General features: G+C 47.7%; 1 protein-coding gene across 3 annotated transcripts in view; it reads left to right on the top strand.

The window, feature by feature from the left end:
- Positions 1–1,075: 1,075 nt before the first annotated feature.
- The window catches only part of SEMA6A (semaphorin 6A), a 134,288-nt gene continuing 119,657 nt past the window's right edge, over positions 1,076–15,706 (top strand). For 2 of the 3 annotated variants that reach the window (XM_030316991.1, XM_030316982.1), the window contains exon 1: positions 1,077–1,510. The gene's annotated coding sequence lies outside the window, so the exon portion shown is untranslated. Of the gene's footprint in view, positions 1,511–15,706 lie in introns of all 3 variants that reach the window. The other variant, XM_030316975.1, reaches the window with a different exon arrangement.

Below are 15,706 nucleotides of genomic sequence, written 5' to 3'. Positions count from 1 at the left end.
GGAGGAGGGCTGCGCCTGCCATTCTTGGTGTGATCGTAACAATAGCGCCGTGTAAGAAGTTGCGATTTACTTCTCGCACGAAGCTGTTGGATTCTCACTGGGATTGTCTGCGTCGTCTTTCTGAAGTTTACTTACATTTCCAAGGACAGTCCACACACTTTCTAAGTTTCAAAACGGACTGTGGCTGTCGTTGGTGACACCATTCTTTGTACTACAGTTTACGTGCTTACTTAACATGCTTTATTAACATGTTGTATGCGTGTTAACTAACAGCAATGTTCGTATCTTCGATGTGTGTGTTTTTAACCGCATCGGCTTTCATCCAATTCATCTGGGCGCGTCACTTCTGGAATCTACCTCTTGATACAGTAATCAGAATTAGAAAGGCTCATCGTTCACTTACCCTCATCCTTTAAAACTTTTCCATTTAAGAAAATCGATGAACAGATCCTTTCTTGTAACTCGCTCCTGCACTACGTCTATTTTTATTTATTTTTCTGATTTGGCAGGGCTCAGCAATGCTGTCCGGGATTTTTTTTTTTTTTTTTCTCCTTCTTCTTCTTCTTTGCTAGCGGAGATGCGGGGGTGGGGGAAGCAGGGGCGGGCTCCAGCCCGAGTCAATCCCACGGGGACCTCCACCCACCGCGCGGCGGGGCCGGGAACCGTGGTGGAAGGAAGCCTCGCTGACCAGTCGGTGCAAGGCTCCACCTGCAGCCACGCCGCGTAGGTTCTCCCCCTCTCGGCCACGCTCACTCACATTCACACACAAACACCACAGCCCTCCTTTGGGTCGGAGAAGACGCCAGCCAAAGGAGGCGGGGTTGCGGGAGGAGAGTCTGCTCTGCGCAATCCAGTCCGGGACTTGGCTCCGCCCGGGAGCCGCGGCCTCTCCAGTGACAGAGGAGTAGTGAGCGGCACCGGGTGAGGCTGCAGCCAACTCCGCTCCCCGCGCACTCGGCTGCCCAGGCGCTCGGGACGCAGTAGCGGCGCTTCTCCGCGGGGCCGACCGCCCGCGATGCCCGCTGAGGAGCGGCGGTAGCGGCCAGCGTCGCCACACCCGCGGCACAGCCCTCGCAGTCGCCGAGCGGGGCTACAGCGTGCCCCCTGCCCCAGCCCCCACCCCGCCCCCCACCCTGAAATGACTTGTTAATCCGCGCAGACACCACCGAAGGGACTCACCGGAGTGGAATCCAAGTGGAATTTGGACCTGGAGAAGACTTTCTTGAACATTCACTCCTTCCTTGTTGGTTTTTCTTTCTTTCTTTTTTCCTCTCCCCTTCTGCGCCTGTCATTGGAGATGAACACAGCTCGTTTGCATCCCAGAAAGTAGTCGCCGCGACTGTTACCCCCAAAGAGACAAGCACACATGTAGGAATGACAAAGGCTTGCAAAGGAGAGAGCGCAGCTTGCGGCCCGGAGAGATCTCCTCGATAATGGATTACTAAATGGGATACTCGCTGTACCAGCGCGCTCCGAGCCCCGGCCGCCTGCCTGTCGATGCACCGAAAAGGTACGGCTGGGGCGCCCCGGCGCGCCCCACCTCTCCGGGCGGCTCGCCTCCGGCCAGCGGGTCCCGGGGCCGCGGCCGGCCGGCACGCGCTGTCGGCTTTGTGGTAGCTGCGTTTTATTTTGTCTGGTGTCTGTCTCCCGTGCGTTGCCGGGCCCTTGGGGAGCAATCGTGAGCCCGGCCCGCTCCTCTCCGCCCTGTGCCGGGGAGACCGCCCGGCTCCGTGTTGCGAGCTTCCCCACCCGCGCCGCGCACACGCCCGGCGCCGCCCGGGACCGCGACCGCTCGGTGCTGCCTGGCTGGGGGATGTGCGTACAGGACCCAGGGCTCGTCTTCACTTTCTGGCCAACGGGCAGGAGAGAGGCCCCGAGAGAGTGGGATTTTCAGAAGCTCCCAGTCCTGGTGCAAAGGCTGGGGAAGGGGTTCTGCCCTCGAGGGCTGGCGAACGCTGGGCAGCAGAGCGCTGTTTTCGCCCAGCACCAGGTTTGGGTTCTGGGGTGGGAGAAGGGGTTCCGCAGAGACGGTGGGAAAGCGAAGAGAATCTTTTGTTGTCCGCCCGGGGTCTGGGCTGGGCTCTGTGGAGTGAGGGGAAACTTGTAATGGCCCTGGTACCCGTGCGCCCTGCCACTTGGTGACATCCCGGCTTTCGTGGCCGCTGGCACCAGAGGTTCCGGGCTTTGTTTGCTCGAGTGAGAGTGCCCAGGAACGGTCTCCTCCTGGTGTGGCGCGGCGCCCCCCGCCCTGGGTTCTGTCCCCCGCTGTAGCTCCCTTCTGGCCGGGCGAGGACAGCATCTGTCGCGGCTGCGTCCCCCTCCAGCACCGAGCCCGCCACGCCGGGGCTTAGCGGCCGCTGCGCTCTCCTCCAAAATCCACGAGGTCTCTCTAGGGAAAGGAGTTGTCCCTGAGGGGGAAGGGTGGGAAGACTTGGCAATAGATGACCCAGAGCTTGCTACCCAGACCAGGGCTCTGCCCAGGCCACCGGTTCTGGAGGTCCGAACTACTCGCTGCGTCCTAGAGAGCTCCCTTGCGGACAGTGGGGCACTCAGGAGCTAGCCCGACAGTGCCCACCCACCCTGTAAGACCCTGCTGGGGTGGAAAGTGTCTCTTCTCCAGATTCTTTTTTCTCAGCTCCCCACTGTGGCACACGGTGCAAAGCAGGATCCTGAGGTCCGCTCCCTCCTCCCACGACCCGAGTGGTAAAGGGGGAGCCAGGGAGCAGTCCCGAACTTGTGCGTTTCGCGAAAGGAAACAGGATTCGGCTGTCTTTCCCGCTCCCTCGACTCCCCTCCGCCCGGCGCCGCCTCCTTTTCCACCGCGGGGTCACCCGACCAGGCGCTTCTGGAAAGTTTCTCTGAAAGCCAGGGGTGGCGGGCACGACAGGATTGGGGCTCAGCTTGTGCAGTCCGCGGGAAACCGAACCCGGAGGGAAGCGGGTGGACCGCCCAGGATGCGGGGAGTTAGGTGCTGGCCCACAGACAGTGGCGCCCACCGTGCGCAGTTTGGTCAGGGTCTCCGCGCTGCACTAGCTGGACCAGTCGAGGAAGGGTGGGGGGCGGGAAGTTAAGGGGGAGGGTTTAGGATGCTGGTGCGGCCACTGGACAGCGGCTGATGCACGGGTGGCCTGTGGGTAGGAGCCCGGACTCGCTGGCTTGTAAGTACCAGTTCCAAGTGCAGCATCCCCAGCCCCCCCCACCGCCCCCCACCCCGTGCCACGCGCAGTTTTCCAGCCGGCGGCGGGTTTCCAGGGAGGAGCGGAGACGGGAGCCAGGTGTTCATGGAGCGGGGGAGGAACTGCTGTCTTCACAGCCAAGGCAAGCACTTGCAGCCGCGGCCTCCGGCCTGAATCGGCAGTGGGCAGCTCCAACGTCCCTTCCGAGTCGGTCCTTGGGAGAAAGGTGGCTGGCTGCTTTGAGAATGCGGTGGCCAGTTACTGCCACGGGGGGATCGCTTTCTGCTTCCGCTGGATGGAAATCAAGTTGCTACTTGCTGAATGGGATCCATGAAAGGTTTAAAACACACGCGTGCGCGGACACACACACACACACACGCAGATGCTTGCACTTGTACGCACAACTTTCTTTGCCTCAAATCTGAAAAGATGTTTCACCCTGTTGCGGCGGCGGCGGCGGCGTTCTGCCAGCAGGTCTCAGGAAAGCTATGTAATGCCCCCCAGCGCTGGTTGTTAAGTCTTTCCGGGGTAGGAAGGTCAGTGCCTCTGCCTCCTCTAATCCTGGTAATTGTCGGTCTTCCTTCGGACATATTTCTGGGGCGTCAAGTCCTCTCTGATGGCAGGGGAAAGACTGTTGGTTCCTGACACATGAATCCTTTACTTAGGCCTTTTCCCCAAAAGTAAAGATGCCTGTCCCCGATTCTGAATGAAAATATCGTATTTTTACACCTCCTCCAAGTGGCTACCAGAGGTCAAGATGGCAAGCATTTTATATGTTTTATTTTTTTAATACCCTGTTTAGTCTGCATGGAGTTTTATGATTTACAGTAAGCTTTGATTAAACTACTCCAGGCACCAAAGTTAATTATTAACCTAACCTTAAAAGCAGTGGCAGACCAGTGTCTCCACCTATTAACCTAAAACTATCTGTTAAAAAATAATTGCACTATTTCAATTTGGTTTACCCATGCTTGTTTACCTGGTAACTTTTATTTGAAACTTGAGTAACCCCCACCCCATATTATTATTTTGGTTCTAGGATATTCTTAAAATTTTTTGTTAATGCTTATTTATTGTTGAGAGACAGAGCATGAGCAGAGGAGGGGAAGTGAGAGGGAGACACAGAATCCGAAGCAGGCTCCAGGCTCTGAGCTGTCAGCACAGAGCTCAATGCGGGACTCGAACTTACGAACCGTGAGATCATGACCTGAGCCACCCAGGCGCCCCGGTTCTAGGATATTCTTGAATGAGGCACTTTGCCAAACAATCCGAAAGCAGAAAAGAATGGAATATCAGTCTTAAAACCTCATTTCTGGGTTGTCTTTTACCAATTTGATATAAAGATGCATTGTAGCTCCTGTTTCTTACTTACAGTCTTCCCAAAGCGTGTTATGTTTTGCAACTATCCCCCTGTGGAGATGGGCCACACTCTTCAATAATGCATGTAATCCACATATGTAAATTTTCAGCAGACACCCAAAATCATGGTCTCAGGAGCCATCTGCAGAATGTATTGATTGCATACAACATCTACATTTAAATAGGCTAAAAATTCCTAAGAACTGGCATATAGACACTCAAATGTTGAATAGGTAAATCAATGAAAGAAATAGCCACACATGATTCACATTTCTCCACTTAGAGTGGACCTGGTACCCCCTCCCCGCCCCCCCCCCATCCCCGTGGCTTCAAATAAGTGGTTATTATCAAGTGGCAATAAGTGCAACTCTTTATTTACCCACACAGTGACACACATACACAAACACACAGCCCTCAAGTTCTTTCCAAGTCTAGTGAATGCTTTTCCCATCATTAAAAAAATATAGCATTTGCATTTTGAGTAGGCGGATAACATTGCTTAGTATGTTGAATCAGAAGGATGGCAAGAATTAGGAAGACTGTTATCTTCCCTGAATAAAAATAAGACACCCAAATTAAGAACTTGTATTAAATTCAAAATAAATACTCATGCTTTAAAAGCAAACGGGTAATTGCACTCCCATATGAAATGGAAGGAAAAATACTGTTTTGAACGAGGAGGTAAGTCGGATACTTTACTATGTGTACGGAGTGGTTCAGCTCTTTTCGGAGGAGGACAAAAGAGTGATCATGGGAAAAGAAGTTTTTTGGAACTAGATTGCCAAAAGCGAATATATTCTCCCCATCCTATTTGTTTGCAGAAAGGAATCACGGAACAAGCCAAACTAATTGCAAAGGCTTTAATTAAGCATCTGCCGTTTGCAGCAGTATGTAAAGCCAGAGAGAGGCTGCACGGATCTCTGTATGGTTTCCCCCCTCCCCCGCCCCAGGTTTAGACCATTTATTGTCCTCCTCCTACAGCGGGTGTGCCTGGAGGTTCACGTGTCCGGAGGAAGGCGGAGCCTGGAAACATCCTGCCGTGCCCCCCCGCATCAGTGTCCCCCTACTCTCTTGAGGTACCCCAGAGCCAAGTCACCTCTGAGATATTTCTACTCCACAGGGAAGGCTTTTCTCATCCACTGAGCTATGCTCTGCTGGCAACCTCGCGGTTGCCTCTTGGGGATGTGGTAAGGTAGGGGAGGGCGGGAGGCATTTAATCCCTCTGAAATGGGCAAGTAAGATGTCACACCACACAAACGTCAAGGGGAGGAGGCAGTACAGGCTCCTCAGCATGGGACTATGACAGTGGAGTATATACCCAAGGGCACCCTGCTTTGTGAAGCAGGTGAGTTCTTGCAAAACCTTTCGATTAGAGTCATTCTAATTGCAGTAATGGAGAGTGCCCCATAAAAGGATCAGTATTCCGATGTTTCCCAAGTCACGTCTTCAGCCGGGACCTCTCTCTCTTGGGTCTCTCAAGTAGTAAATGCCAAAAGTTAGGTAGCTCTTCTTGGATCCAATAGGTATCTCCCACCTAACATGTTTAGAACACCCGATTCTGGATCTTTCCCCCCCAAATATGCTTTTCTTATTATCATCTTCTCCATCTTGGTAACTGTTAGAGCTGCTTGCATGTAACCACTTAACAGTTATATCCTCCACTCTTCTCTTCTCTTCTGTCATCACAGCCGCTCCGCCTGCAAGGCTGCTGACCCCTCCTTCAGAATGCCTGAGGACTTCCTCCAGATCTCCTACCTCTGTGGCCCTCAGAGTAGCCAAGTCAGTGTTCTCTCCTGCTGCTTTACTGTGCCAGCCTGCAACCAGTCTCCCTGCTCTGCTCCTGCCCCCCTACAGTCGTTTCTCAACACAGCAGCCAAAGTGACTTTTTAAAAACTTGAAGCCAGAGGGCGCCTGGGTGGCTCAGTCAGTTAGGAGGTGACTCTTGGTTTCTGCTCAGGTCACATGATCTTGGGGTTCCATGGGTTCCAGCCCTGCATCGGGCTCTGAGCTGTCGGTGTGGAGCCTGCCTGGGATGCTCTTGTCTCCTGTCTCCGACCCTCCCCCACTCATGCTGTCTCTGTCTCTCTCAAAATAAATAAACTTAAAAAAAAAAAAATCGAAGCCAGATGAGATCAGTTTTGCTCAAATGCTTTCCCATCTCATTCCAGCAGAAGCCAAAGTGTGTCCTATGGCCTTTGTGGCCCTACATGTCTGTGCTCTGATCCCCACCTCTCTAACCCCCCCCCCCTTTGGGGCTATGTGAATATGCCAGGCGTGCTCTCTTTATGGTCCTTTTTTTTTTTTTATTTAAATTTTAGTTAACATACAGGGCAATATTGGTTTCAGGAGTAGAATTCAGTGATTCATCACTAACATACAACACCCGGTGCTCATCCCAACAAGTGCCTTCCTTGATGCCCCTTCCCCACCCACCTCCTTCCAGCAGCCCTCAGTCTGTTCTCTATCGTTTAAGAGCCTCTTGTGTTTTGTTTCCCTTTCTGCTCTTTCCTGCCTTCCTAATGTTCATCTGTTCTGTTTCTTAAATTCCACATGTGAATAAATCATATTTATCTTTCTCTGACTTATTTCACTTAGCATAATATACTCTAGTTCCATCCATGTCCTTGCAAATGGCAAGATTTCATTCTTTTTGGCGGTTGAGTAATATTCCATTGTATGTATGTGTGTATATTCCATTGTATGTATATACACACACATACATACACAACATCTTCTTTATCCATTCATCAGTCAGTGGACATTTGGTCTCTCCCCATGGTTTGGCTATTGTTGATAATGCTGCTGTAAACATTGGGGGGCACATGCCCCTTTGAATTTGTATTTTTGTAGCCTTTAGGTAAGTCCCTAGTAGTGCCATTGCTGGATCGTCTTCAGGGTCCTTTGCATGGTCTTCACACTTGCTCTTCCATGGCTTTGGATGATTCTTTCCCCAGACAGCCGTGTGATTGTTCCTCATATCCTTAGGTCTCTGTGCAAATGTCACTTTCACAGTGAAGCCTTTTCTGATCACCTTATTTACTTCACCCTTTCCCCCAAGACTCCCTACCTCCCTGGACTGCCTCACTTGTTTCCCTTCTCACTTTTTACAGCCTGACAGACTATATGTTTTTTCTGTCTCCCACTCGAATGCAAGGCCATGAGGAAAGACTTTTCATGTGTTGTTCACTGCTGTATCTCCAACACCTAAAACCCGTGCCTGGCACATCATAGGCCATTCATGAGATGAGCTGAATCAACTCATTGATGAATCAGTACAAGGTGCATCTTTTTGCAAACACTAGTCTTTACCTCTTTTGTCTGCTCTTGTTTTCCTTTCTTATGTTTTCATCCAGTGGAATACTTCCTGCATATGTGAGTGAGTGAGTGTATAACACAGTCTTCCATGCACACAGGTGATATGTCTCATGCACCATTAGTGGAGCATTCACTGTGGGTTGTTTTCCCAGTCTTGGTGACGGACTGGAGCCTGCTCATTCCCACACTCTCACCCAGTCCCCTCTGTGGCCAAGAGCACACATCTGTGGGACACCTGGGTGAAGCTGGAGGGAATCTGAGTTAGGTAAAAAAGCAACTTGCCAAGAAACAGAGCTAGGAAGACAGCCAGCACTTGTGGGGATTGAGCTTTTGACTTTGGCCTCATTCGGTCGGCATTCTAACCACTGGCCACAGAACTGTCTTGCTTTTCTGGAGTTTGCTAGTAGTACTTTTGAAAATTCACCTTTCTAACAGGAGGAAATGGTCTGCTATCGAACCCATATTTCTGCCCTGTACTTCTACTAGTACAGTGATAACTGTTGTTAAGGGTCTTGCACTTGGAGTCGCATGTCCTGGGTTCAAGACTCTTCCTACCTTGGACAAGCCATTTAACCTCCCCGGAGCTACAGTACTTTATTTAATTTTTATTTCTTAATTTTTTAAAAATATGTATTCATTTTTGAGACACACAGAGAGACAGAGCGTGAGTGGGTGAGGGGCAGAGAGAGAGGGAGACACAGAATCGGAAGCAGGCTCCAGGCTCTGAGCTGTCAGCACAGAGCCCGATGTGGGGCTCGAACTCGTGAACTGTGAGATCGTGACCTGAGCCAAAGTCAGATGCTTAACCGACTGAGCCACCCAGGTGCCCCGAGAGCTGCAGTATTTTAAATAAAAATTGCGGATAGTAAACCTGTGCTTCCTACCTTCTACGACTGCTAGGAAGATAACATGAAGTCACAAATGTGAACGTTTTTGGTAAAATATGAAATGTGCTCTGGAAACTTGAGAAGTCTAATGCTAATTCCCTTCTCCCCAGCCCAGACCTTCCCGCCTCCAGCCTAGCAGAGACCTTGCTTCATCGTCTTCTAAACCATAAAAGATTATATGCTGTTGATGTCACATTTTAGCATAAACCACATTATGAAATTAAATAAGATCCTCAAGTTCACTGAAAATTCACAGTCTACATAGAGCATGTATAGCAGCCCTATTAATGAGAATGCCAACCGCCTGGAGTAATGAAAGCTTTCAGTGTGACCATTAAATCGGGCAAGGTCGGGGGGTGGCACTCTGCCAGGCATTATAAAAAGTAAGAGCATTGTTTTTGCTGAGGTAAGTCCTAAAATAGTTCATGTCAATGTAAGCATTAATGTAGAACAGACATGTCAGGGTGAACCAAGGGTAGTAGGAGAGGAGTTTTGATCCTTGCTGTAACAGGGGAGAACTCATTACGATTTTGTGACATACAGTTTATAAATGTGGAGGGACTGTCAGGGGAAGGCAGTGGGCAGGTAAAGGGGCACTGCAGAGGCCACGCTTCTTAGGCACACATGACACACCGGGATCCGCATCCCGTTTTTGGCCATTTACAAAGAGCGTGACTTTGAACGTCTCTGCCTCAGTTTCTGTCTGTAAGATGCTGGTATGATGCTAAGAAGAGGAAATAAAACATCTGTAAAATTCACAGCACAATGCCTGGCACACGATACATGCTCTTTAAATACTAGATGTTATGATTTTCTCGGTGACGGTAGTCATGGAGAGTGCCCTGGTGGGACAGTACAAAGGAAATGGCCACAAAAGTGCAGCAGACAGAGATGATGCAAAGGAAACAGCCTTTGGACTAGAAATGAACATTCACACTGTGAGTTGGCCACAGGGACAAGGGTTTTAAGCTGGGAAGCGTGTGAAAGGGTCATTTGCACCAGAAGAGGAGTCGTGATCCTTTTCCTAACTTTCAATGTTGAAATATCACACCAAAAACACGGAAGAAAAGACATTACACAAATAAAACCCTAGCAGGCAGCACAAGACTTTACATCACATAAGAGCCCAAAGGATGGCTAGTTTTCTTTTTTTAAATATGATAGCCTTCACTTCCCAACATTGAAAAATAAAATACACAACCTGCATACAACTAAAGAATCCAAGAGCAGCCCATAATGTCGGTTCAGGGATGAGCTGAATTGACCCCAAGGGCCATACCTGTCATAGGAGAGAGGCTTGTCTCCCCGCTGAGTGTTCCAAGAGGCGGTGGCTGGGACTTCTCCCAGACTGCCTTCCTGGTGGCCATACACTTGCCGTGTCACTCTTCTCTCGCCACGCGTGAACTACGCTTGGGAGAGCAGGAGTCTCCGTGCAGAAGCAAACCACTACCGTCCCCACCAAATGGAGCAGTTGGCCGACCCCAAGAGAGACAGCACTTACTGTACTGACTGGTATACTGCCGTATCATCTGACATTTGATTCAGACGATACTTCTCAGCTGCACCTCTAAAAGGCACAGGGACAGGGGCAAGAAACTGGTACTATCACAATTCCCTGATGGTGTCCCTCTCCACCCAGGAGAAGCAAGACTCCCTCCATGGCTTACAATTAGTTATTTTCATCGAGGAGAAAAAAAAAATTGTCTCTTAAACTTTGTACGTGGAAAGAGGATGTCAAGACAATGAAATAAATCCACAATTAACACACCCCAAAGACCGAAGGGCCAGGCCCTTTCCAGCAGCAAGTGTGATGGCTGTTGCTTTGAAAGAACTGTTAGACAGGTATTTCCACACACAGCCCTTAGACCTTAGAGGCTTTCATTTAATGTGACTCAGCACTTTCTGGTGGTTTCCAACTAACCTGTAATTGCCATCTGTAGAATATTTAATTTAAAGAATCCACGCCAATTAAAACAATTTAGAAGGATCTCTAAAAACTGATGCTTCTTCACCCCTCTCTTATCCCTTCTGCCCCCGCCAACGTATTTCAGACCAAGCCTCTGCCATGATTTGATGTGAAGCATTTCTAGAACACAACGGGCTGTGTCACTCAACACAGTGACAACATGCCGCTGGAAAGTAAACATTTTAGGAAGTGGGAAGAAATGAAGAATATAGTAATTACGTCCTGACGTTAGATGAGCCTTTTATAGACAAGCTTTTCTGTGAAGGCTCCGTCCTTTTTTCCTTTCTCCTATTCCTGAATCTTCTTTTAAGGAACGTATTTTCCATCTTCTCATTAATATTACAGCGACTCCAGCCCTTGCCTCCCCCTCCCCCAGACTCCTACTGTCCTCCAACGAGGAAACTGAGAGAATGCTGATTGAGCTGGTGAATGGCAACGTTCCTTTCCTGAAAACGGAATGCTGTATGAAAAACTGCTTTCCACAAAAAAAAAAAAAAAAAAAAACAAAAAAAACAAAAAAAAACAACCCACCCAAACAATCCAACAACTGTCTTTCCTCCTTTTTACCCTGAGAACCACAGGACTTCATTCACATATTTTGGTGTTTGCTTAGGCCTCAAATACCCAGGTGGAAAACCAATCTATTAAGCCTTTCATTATTCCAAAAATGTGAGCATCTGAGTCACTGAGAACATCCCCATCCCCGCATGGGGAGTGAGAAATAGAAACCAAATTGTTTGCGGCATTCTAAACCAGAGTGCATGCGGCCGAATGGCAGTTAGGTGGATTTTTTTTTTTTTTTTTTTATAGGAAGGATGCTTGTAAGTGGTCTGCGAGATGGATTCCGTGCTAATTCTTCTCGCATCATGAATGATGGCCCTAGCTAGACACTGTCGCTGGGATCTTCATCTATTAATCATGGAGGCTGCTTTCTTATTCGGTTGCCATAGTTTCAGTGCCTCAGATAGTGTTGGGGTGTCTTGGGAAAGGTTCGAGATATACTGGGGCGTGCAAGCCTCGCAGTTATCTTGGCACTTTGTGGTGCTCTGAAAGCACCGAAAACCGCCTCTCGTATAATTCAGTGTTGGATTAAAAGAGGCGACTTCTGAGAAGGTCTCTCTGGACCTTGTTATGTGCACATCCAGCTGATATCTACTCCAGGATCTGCCTCTTGCTCAGTCTTCCTGGTGGGGGGCGGGGGGGGGGGAATGACCGTCCAGGGGCCGATGTCACTTTCATCTTTCGACAAGAAAGCCGAAGGGTGCGAGCTCTTCGTTAAGGCTATTCACAAGTGCGGAGGTAAATGAGTGTGTGCGTGGCTTTGCTCAAAACGTCAGGTTCATGATTTGGTTTGGGCTCTGCAGCTTGCTGACTACACGGAAGGACCTCAGGAGTGCCGCACGCTTTGGCGTGGGGATGGAAACGGTCCGTGCTTTAAGTTCAGGTTTAACCTCTATGATTTTCTTAGGCTTGACGCACCTTCCTGAGGAGCTAGAGATCATTTCGCTGTATTTTGCGACCCTGGCCCACAGGGCTAACAGTCCTGTCAGCTCTGGAGTCCATGAGCTTTTTTTTTTTTTTTTTTTCCTTTCTGGAATTCTCATCTTTGGCGGGTTTTGTTGTTAGGTTTGTGACTTCAGGGTTGATTAGGAAAAGCTGCCTGGTGGTGTATGTATTGGGTGACCGAGTCCAGAAAAGACAGGGAGGAGGAAGTTGCTGCAAGAATGAGATACACACACACCCAGTGATTTATGTGTTTTGTGGGTGATGGAGAACACAGCTTTCCTTTGTTAGGTGCATTTGGCCGTGTGGAACAGATACTGGTACGCGTCGTAATGCTGGGGTTCCCATCTCTCAAGTGGACTTTCAAGGACTCCTTCCAGTCCAAGCCAAGCCATTTCATTCCTTTGTAGATTAAAACATAAAACAATCTCACACTTGAGGCACACAGCACTGAAGTCAGGACATGCAGGGCCTCCAACAAAAAACCCAGGCAGATTCACGGGAAGAAAACCTTGAATTCATTTACCAATGGCCCTAATCTAGAAAACTGGTCACTCCCCCCCCCCTTTACTAGAAAATGACTAGTTTTTATTTCAGGGTGGGAGCTTCAAAGCAGCCGTTTAAAATTTTCCCAGTCCCAGCCTGCCAAAATTTTTGAGTAAGATCAACAAGCGTTTTTAATGCACGTGTCTATTATATTGACCCCTCCCCTCCCCAACCACACTAAATGATTGATTTTAGAGGCCAATAATTTCAAGTAAATTAAAAGGATAACATGGCCTTAATTGCTACTGGCTTCACCAGGCTTCTGGGCACCAGAATTCCTCGTGGAGAAACGCTTTTAAGTGTCACAGCAGATTTTGATCATGTGGTCTGGCTTACCCATAGGCCGCAATTATCAGCACCCCCCTTCTCCCCCTCCCCTTCCCACTATCTCTGGGAAGCAAAGAAAACATGCATTTGTAAATTCAGTATTATGGACCTCTGATTATCTGGCAGGATAGAAAATAGGTCTTCTTCATTTTACGGTAGTCTCACAAGTAAGTTTTGTTGTTTTTTTTTTTAATTTTTCTTAAAGGCATAGTGATGGGGAGGACAGTGGTACTAATATTTCCGATCAGAAGCTTTTTTTTTTTCCTTGGAAGAAGAGTTCGTGTGAATTCAAGTTGCTGTCCTCTTGACAATAATGAGACTGTGATTACTCTTTGGTGTCCAGGCGGACATCGTATCGCACACACAGCCTAAAGAAAAGTAAGCAGTACTTTTGTGTGAATGTCTGTCAGATACAATATGGACTTTAATTAACCTTAATTAATGATTTCTGATTACAGATTTTCTTTTGTGCCTCCAAGACGTCAGTGCCTTGGAGGCTCTATTTTTGGTGGAACATTTTCAGACGGCAGTGACTTGAACACGCTTCCATTACGTTGCCATGCAAAACGCACTAGGTTCCTCTATGAAAAATGTGATTCTGTATCATTTGCAAAATGGTCATGTAAAGAAAGAAGAATCACTTGAGGGGCAACTGACATTTATAAGTGGTACAGAGTACTTTCAATCTTCGGGGGATGCATTTTTAACTTTAAAGGAATTTAGTTAACAAAATTGATGATATTTACTGGCTCCTAAGGGGATGAGAGGCCATTCCTTTTCAAGATGGAATGGGACTTTGAGGGTTGTTTTTTTTTTTTCAATTTTTTTTAATGTTTATTTTAGAGAGAGAGACAGAGAGAGACAGAACATGTGTGAGGGAGGGGCAGAGAGAGAGGGAGACACAGAATCCAAAGCAAGCTCCAGGCTCTAAGCTGATGGCATAGAGCCTGACGCAGGGCTTGAACTCATGAACTGTGAGATCATGACCTGAGTCTAAGTCATGAGTTCTTTCAAATGAAAGATACTCTATGCTGGGGGCAGTGGACCAAGTGAACCAAATTTCCTTTGCCCAAAACTACCTGTTAAGTGTGTGCTAAACATAATGGCTAGGGAATAGGGTAAGCATGGGAGAGAAAAAGGTCTTACTTTTCGTTAAAAGTACTTTTTCCTGTGTCATGAGTTTTACTACAGATATCAAGAAGCTGAATTATAATGTTAATGTGCCACTTATGTTCGACTTTTAACTAGAGGGTCTAATAAAAGTTAGATATAATATATTAATTATATTATAAGTATCTTATTAATTAAATTTCTGTGTGAATAATCATTTTGTAGCTTACATAAAACTCCAATAGCACATAACACATCTAAATTTAGCATAATTTGTGCTTATGAATTATAAATGCTTAACTTTTACAATTAAGCTTACCGATCTGTAAGCATCATAAGGAGAAATTACCTAAATTAAATGGATTTGTCACATTTGCTGTGCTGTGTTCTAGCGTAGTGATTATCTAGAATAATTTTTGAGATGGTTGTCCCATTGTGTGCAATATGCATTTACTTTTAGTGCAAGTAAAGTCAACGCAAGATCCCAGGCTTGTTCAGCGGAGGGGAGCTACTGATGATATAGAGAGTAGATAGAAACAACGAGAGTAGCTTTCCAGGGTCGCCAAGAGAAAAGGTCGCAAGCATCTACTGGGTACTTTTCTCTTTAAAGGGATGTACAGAGTACACGGAAAGGCTTTCTATTCAAAAGTCAACTTTTCTCTACAAGGTGTTTCCTCTCATTTGTGACGAGGGGAAGTTCAGTGTGTTGAATATGCTGGTTAATTAATTCTCGTGGGATATCGTGGAGGGCGGAGCTTTCGTTCCCGTATTTTGTCGTGTCCAGAACATCAGACCTGTTAATATTGCCCAAACACATCCACTCCCCAGAATGAAAAGGACAACATAATTGCCTCTGCTGTTAGAAAACAGCCACAGCCAGTTCCCCAGCAGATCCTACAACATGCCAGGTGTGCAAGAGAAGGCTTTGAAATGTTGTGAATAGCTTGACATTATCACAGTGTTATTGAAATGCAAATTCTGCTGAGCAGAACTTGAAAGGGTTTTGTAAGTAGGACTAGGACAATGTCTTTTCTTGCTTGTTGTCAACCATACCTACTAGTCTTAACTCCGAAGGCTCTTTCTATTAAAAGTCATCATAGCATATTTGCATATTTCATTGTTTCTCACTGCCTGTGTTTCAAGTGAAGACACATCTTCCCAGAGTGGCACCTTCTGGGCAGAGGATGCACTGGCTTCCAGCAGCGAGGTGCCAAGACAGGACTGTTCTGCCTAGGAAGGAGTCTTGCTGAGTCCCACATCACATTCAGATATCAGGCGCGTTGATAACCACCAACATGAACGGTATTTAACAGTGTTATTATTAATGATAAAGACCTTATTTATATCATAAGGATATTTTGCAGAGCGCGTTTATAAACATTGCCTCATTTAACATCATTACAACCCGGGTTAGGCAGGGCAGGTATTATGCCCAATTTAAAGATGAGATAACTGAGGTTCAGAGAGGCCAAATAATTGGCCTAAGAGTACCTCCAGTGAGGGAAGGGCTTGCGACA

The sequence above is a fragment of the Lynx canadensis genome, chromosome A1 (assembly GCF_007474595.2).
Source record: "Lynx canadensis isolate LIC74 chromosome A1, mLynCan4.pri.v2, whole genome shotgun sequence".
NCBI classification, from domain to species: Eukaryota; Metazoa; Chordata; class Mammalia; order Carnivora; family Felidae; genus Lynx; species Lynx canadensis.
This window is presented reverse-complemented; position numbering and strand designations above follow the sequence as displayed.